Genomic DNA, 7,494 nt, shown 5'->3' with positions numbered 1-7,494 from the left:
ATAAGAACAAATTAGAATGGTAAAAAGGACATAATCAGCTAAAAAATACATATTAGAAACGAATAAACCTTTACAAGGCAAACCAATCAAAATAACCTATAAAAAATACCCACCCAAACTAACTTGCTTACCAATATTTGTAAAATTAAGTACTGCTCCTTCCAACCTATCATAGTTACTTCCGGGATCAACATGGTGTCAAGTTTTTCAAGTGTTTCTTTTGACGTATACAAGTGTTGATCTTCTTAATGTATCTCAAAAGCATTAAGATGAATCATTATAATTTACAGTGCGTAAATTTTGTTTTTACAAGACGTAAATTCTGTTTTTACAGGAGGTTGATTCTGTTTTTACAGTGCGTAAATTCTGTTTTTACAGGGCGAAAATTGTGTTTACACATTAAAACCAACCCTTGGATTATAAGGGGAAAGGTCTTGCAAGCGATTCGCTTTTCTCAGAAACTAAAAGACTATGGACAATCTTACTGTTCTGACACCAAAATGAAAATAATGTTCCAAGGCTGTAAAGAAATTATTTTAGTATACACTTTTGAAAACATTACCCAGAATGCATTATATTCTGAAATCGTTAATTACCTAAAGACAGTTCGTATCCTTTCGTGGTTTGTCGGAAAAATTACAAAAAACATACTAGTATTTAAATTCCCTTTTATCACAATTTGATTCAGGTTCGCTGTTATATTGTTTGGTAGGTTAACTGATTGTTGGAGGTTTATGTCCCATTTTACACTACTGGCTATATCGTGTTGACCGGTTTTTATTTATGAAGGATGGCATATTATTTGCCAGGAGTTAGAGAACCACCAACCTTTGGCAGGAAGAACTGGCAAGGCTGAAGCCTAGTGTTGATAGCATAGTGACATAGGATAAGAACAATCGGCCATCAAGCACTCATTAATTTTTGACAATTTTGCCTGTTATGTTTGTCAGTTTTGAACACACCGTTGTCAATACAGTGAAACCTGATTAAACCGAACCCTGAATAAACCGGAAACCTGTCGAATCCAAACTTGTTCTGAAGACCAATCATATCACATTTTATGCATTGTGAACCTGATGAAACCGAATACCTGCCAAAACCGAACAAAATCTCAAGTCCCGAAAGGGTTCGGTTTAGTTTCACTGTATAATGAAATTCTATGTTACTGTCATATAAGTGGTGTTTAGCTTTACAATGTTGTAGATAAGGAAATGCCTGTACCAAGTCAGTACCATAGGTTTGAATTAGCCGTTTCAGAATCTAAAGGACTATGGGTAATTTCATTGTTCGTACCCCAAAATGAAAATAACGTCACGACATTGGTTGAATTTCCATTGTTTTGGACGTTTTCAACCAATCACGACGTTTCGGTGTACATTTTTGAAAATATTACCCAGAATGCAATAGATTCTGAAACGGCGAATTGTCCCAACATTTGGCAAGTTCAAAATACTTTTCATCTTCAAGGATTCAACGATAATATCGAACTTCTGCTTGAAAAACTGGCAATCCAGGTCAATATTACGAGTCGGACATACGAATTTCGAACTCAAAAACACAGTATTTGCATGATAATGATAAAGGATGCGAACTGCTTAGAGAACCATTGGTCACCAAGCCATCGTTTTATATTGTCAACATATTTAACACGTATTTGCATGATAATTATATAGGATACGAACTGCTTAGAACCATTGGTCACCAAGCCATCGTTTTATATTGTCAACATATTTAACACGAGTATCAATCTACAACTAGTTATCGAGTAAAACATAAACTGAATTACAGGAGCCAAGAAAAATGACATAAATGTATAATATAGGTTTGCATTATTCTTCCCAACTTTTTTGGCCTATGGTTCTTAAAGTTACACAATTAAAAAAGTTGAAAAAAAATACATTTGGTGCTTCCAAAACATTTTTCGAGATTCAAAATCTCCGGTAGATGGCTGTTGATCCTAAAATCATTGTAAATAATATATATAGATATAGAAATAAGCAGGCCGAATCAATAGCTTAATTAATGCTTGTGCAAGTTTATTTTTAATATACAATTCAATAATACAAAAAATCAGCCTCGTCTGTGTTCGTTATGGTAGTATAATTGTCCGGGAGTGTCCGGAGGACAGGAAGTCGAAATTAAGATTTCCGTTTGGGTCAAACTAAATACTTAATTGGATTCCCTTCCTTTTCAATCTGCAATCCTCGGGTGACTCCGCTTCTCTCCTTCTATGTAAGATGAGATACGGAATCGGCCGAGTTGTGACGATTGACTAAGACCTCAATCGGCAATCCTCGGGTGAATCCGATACTCTCCTTCTATCCAGTTAGATGAGATACGGAATCGGCCGAGTTGTGACGAATGACTAAGATCTCAATCGGCAATCCTCGGGTGACTCCGCTTCTCTCCTTCTATGTTAGATGAGATACGGAATCGCCCGAGTTGTGACGATTGCCTTCCTTTTATCAAATGGGTATTAAAATCATCCGTGTTCTTAATAGAGCCTAGCAGACACTACTATAGAAAACCAATAGCAAGAACTATCACAAATATTGGACAGTGAACTAGATATACACTAGCCAACACACCAAAACACAACAAAACAACTGTTTTACATACACATGCGTACAAGGATAGACAGGTAACAACGAACAAAACATGGTTAATACATTCTTTGAGGAAGAAGTAAAAGTAAAGACAGGTCAAGTAGGAGTCTAAATGCTTTTACTTTGTGATCTGACACTTATTAAATCTGTCCAAGTAAACATCATAATATATTCATATATCCATTACATGTTTTCGTTATAAATCTGCCAGTAATGTATACCACTGGACACAAACTAAAGTAATTATTTCATATAACTACCAATGCTGTTATTTCAGTCGATTTTGCGAATAACTTAATTTACGAAAAAAAATCTGGCATAGATTCTAATTCTAAGATAAAAACAAGAAGATGTGATATGATTGTCAACGAGACAACTCTCCTGAAAACTTTATGTCTCCGTACGGCCTTCAACAATGAGGAAAACCTATACCGCATGGTCAGCTATTAAGGCTCCGAATTAACAAATGTAAAACTATTCAAACGAGAAAACTAACGGCCTGATTTCTGTACCATGTAGATCTTCGAAAAAACAAATATAATATAAAGTCGTTCATATACGATTACGTCCCATAGCATCAAATTGTCAATTGATGCCATGTAAGAAAGTGACGTTATCCAATCAAAATGAATGTTACAAACGTTGTTGCATTAGAATAGTCGTTCATATACGATAAGTCATTCAACCCTCAACGTAATAATGATAAAAAAAAAATGCGTAAATCTGATGTGAAGTCAGTATACATGTACTTGAATTGGAGACAGGATGGATGTTACTTAATTACCGATCCTTCCTTTAATATAACTGCGTTATGTAATTCTTCTGATGTAATATTTGATCCAGTTATATTCAAGTGGTAAACACTTTTAAAGGATATTCGCTACTCTAGTTTTAAACTTTTAAATTCGTATTGCTATGTCAGACGTTATTTCAAAATTATATATACATGTACGCACCATATCTATTTCACTGTAAGTGAACAACCTCAACGCTGCAAGCTCCAATAATTGATTGATTAGCTGTTATTTTTTTTATGTTCAGTGGAAAATATTTCATGCATATTCAGTCAATTGACGACTTAATTACATATACATCTTAAATTCGTCAGGTTTAGTTTATTTGAGGGTGTTTGCATTCATCGTTTGGGGTTAATCACCCACCATTTGTTTTGGAGAAGAAGGAGCGTAAACAAATTGGTTGATTCTAATTTTTTTGAAAACAAAACAATTTGTTTTTGTTTGCTTATATTTCTCGTATATTCTGTTTAAAAATTTTCATTCAGTGTTTGACAGGGGTATTTCATCGGTTCATAACCGGCAAGTAAAATGAAAACCTAATCCTCCTGGCCACTTGCGCTCTCCCCCAACTAAAATACCTTAAATCAATACTAAACGAGATACAGGGCAATGTCCCATAGAAAACTACAAACTTATATAAAAAAGAAGATGTGGTATGATTGCCAATGAGACAACTGTCCACAAGAGACCAAAATGACACAGACATTAACAAGTTATGCGTATTCCATGGAATTAAATGTTCAATAAATTCAACACCCTCAACCTTTGATTGATAGGATTGATATAATTTATTCATTACACTTTCCTCTCGCTGTTCAAAATGCATGGGAATATAAAATGTTCACTTTTACACTATATGTGCACTGTATATAAACACGAACTACACTTTGTTTATTTACATGTTGGCATGTCGATATACAATAGGTGTGTGTGTGTATACGTGTATTCAATTTAAATCTATTTTTATTAAACCTTTAAAATTTATTCAATCAAACAAATCGATCTTTTAAACTGAAAAAGACAAACAGTTGAAATTCGATGTCGTGGTAGTGTTTCTAATGATGGACGTCTGCAACGAATGATTGTTCGGAAGGATCTCCTGTAAAAACACTCTTCAAGATACAAAGAGGTTTGAAAATTATATTATATTTGTTCAAAACGCTTTCTTTTCACTTCAAAAAGACAAGAGTTATCGTTCTTACAATGTACTATTTTCGCGAAGCTTGTTCTTTATTGTTTTCCGTTAAAGTTCTTTATCAGTCGCATGGGTAATTTTTATGTTGGGAAAGTAATGGAATGTGGCAATTTTATTGTTAGACCAACAAGAAAATAAAAATGTGTCAAAACTTCTTTCTGCAGGAATGCTTTATTCTGCATAAAACTTGTGTATAATTTAAATATATGACCATCCCTTGAACTTCTTCCATTCCAAAAGAAGAAAAAAACACTTTTGCTAAAATGGTGCGTCAGGTTTAACTGTGTATAATGTTTGAACACTCATACCCAAGTTCGGTCGGAATGAACGTCTCGTGTGGTGAGAGTACTACACAAACTTCACGTCAAAGAACCATTACAATTACTCTGCTATGTGGCCTGCTGCAAGGCAAATTTCTGTCCGTATTCAACATACCCTCATTTCCAGTGGCAGTTCAATTAATTTATCCTTTGTCAAGGTCAATCCCTACGTTGCAGGACCTACTTGTCGTATTCATTATCAATTTGTTATCTTCACATATTTGCCACTGGACATTAAACATATGTAACAATTAATCTATCCGTCAAACAAATAAGATCGTTACTGTGTTGATACGTCCAAAGCATTTGTACAAATGTATGCATGAGGGTCTACATAGAAGGGGGATGGGTCTTCAATTTCTTTATTCTTTAAGTTATTTTTTTCTATTTTGTATATTGTTTTTGCAATTTTACTCTATTCGTTATTTATTTTGTGCCCATTCTCTTTTTCTATATATTTTTTGCCCATTTTTTCTCTTTTCTGTATGATTTTGCTCATTATATGTACAAGAGCTACCCAATCTAAACCTTCTGTTATCTCTGTGTACTTTCTATTTCATACAGGCATGGGTTCTGGTGTGTCCAAGAGCAACCCCCATCTAAACCATCTGTTATCTTTGTTTACTTTTTATTTTATACAGGTATGGGTTCTGATGTATCCAAGAACAATCCCCATCTTAACCCTCTGTTACCTTTGTGTACTTTCTATTTCATACAGGTATGGGTTCTGGTGTGTCCAAGAGCACGTCTGTGGCTAATGCTTTCCTCCATGATATCTACGTCAAATGTGAGGGAGATCTCAACTTCAATTCAGAGGAATGGACAAAATATTCTCTAGAAGTAAATAATACATTAGTGGCGTTTACTAAACAAAAAGTAAATGAATCTGACATTGACTTGAAATCGAGTTACATGAAAATAAATCCCGGAAATATACAAGAATTTTATCCAAATTGTTCAAAACGAGTCTACCTGACGATAATTCACCCGGATGAGAACAATTTCTGGAAAATTCTCTGCTGCATGTATGAGATACCGGAAAACCAAAATGTTGTAGTGGTGCATTCTGGGAGCGTAAAGGTCACGAAAGGACATTCACTTTGGGTGGATAAGGAGGGATACAATCATAAAAATGACGTCACTAAACTTTTGAATTATCAAAATGAGGTCAAAGAACTGAAAGAACAACACAAACGTGAAATATCCGAGATTCGGAAAAAGCATGGAGTCCCAAAATCATTCCCATCTTCATGATCGTGAGTGCATGGGGCAATTACAAATTTAAATTGTTTTGTAGCAGTACTAAGAGACATCCTAGCACTTAAACGTTGCGTTCATTTCACTGCGTTTATAGTGAAACTATTGAAGGCCGGCCAAAACGGTTATTTGTAAATGTTCATTTTTATTGCGTGAAGGGTTTTTCAATTGGCCGTTTCAGAATCTAAAGCATCATGGGTAATTTCATTGTTCGTACCCCAAAGTGAAAATGACGTTACGTCATTGGTTGAATTTCGATTGTTTAGGACGTTTTAAACCAATCAAAACGCTTTGGTGTACGCTTTTGAAAATATTACCCAGGATGCATTAGATTCTGAAACGGCGAATTGTATGGTGTGATTTTACTTTTATGAAACGTGTTGAAGCGACATTATATAATATGCACTCTACATTATACGACTGAAATTTTGTGAGAAGCATTTGTAATGCTTAATTGAACGAAACTTCAAATGTATGCTTAGGGAGCTACCATTTGATTTTTATGGGGGGGCTAGGATGAAATTTGAAAAAAATAGGCAGGACAGGAGTTTTGAGTAAAAAAAAAAAGGCAGGATGAGCAACTTGGTAAAAAAAAAGGCAGGATGACAATTTGTGTGAAAAAAGTCAGGATAACTAGTAAAAAAAAAAGGCAGAATAGAGTAAAAAATAAAAAGGCAGGACAGAGATTACAACTAAAAAAAAAAGCAGGACAAAATTTTCATCCTAGCCCCCCCATAAAAATCAAATGGTAGCTCCCTTACAAAAAAATATTTTTGCTTTGCTGATTTGATTCTGATTTTTCATTTGCCACATTTTGAAAATAAATCCATACATTTTCAGCTAGAACACTTATGTTCTCATTCAAATTTGTAATAATTGGATATGTGGTCACAGCTTATACATGTATGCTCTTACTCAATAATGTCACGTGCTTAGTGGAGAAGCAGGAAATACCATTGTCATGTCTTTTGTTTCACCCGGTCGCGGTCACGACCTCCCTCAATCGAAACGAACACGATACCAAGAGACAGTTTACCTTCTATAGAACGGGTATAGCAGAGTTGTACACATTGGCACATAATGTCATATAAGCTCAACATGTCAAAGGTTGGGCAGACTTGTATTATCTAGATTTCGCGTATACGGGGGAAAAGGGGGGGGGGGGTGTATCGGGTATTCGATAATACAAAACGAAAGATAAATACACTGGTAGATTACATCAATTTAATTCGTTAAACGATAACTTATATATTTGATTTAAACTAATAGGAAACTAGAACTTAATTATCAGGGAATTGGTTCGAATGACTATAATAAAA

This window comes from Mytilus edulis, chromosome 11, assembly GCF_963676685.1.
Source record: "Mytilus edulis chromosome 11, xbMytEdul2.2, whole genome shotgun sequence".
Classification (NCBI taxonomy): domain Eukaryota; kingdom Metazoa; phylum Mollusca; class Bivalvia; order Mytilida; family Mytilidae; genus Mytilus; species Mytilus edulis.
This window is presented reverse-complemented; position numbering follows the sequence as displayed.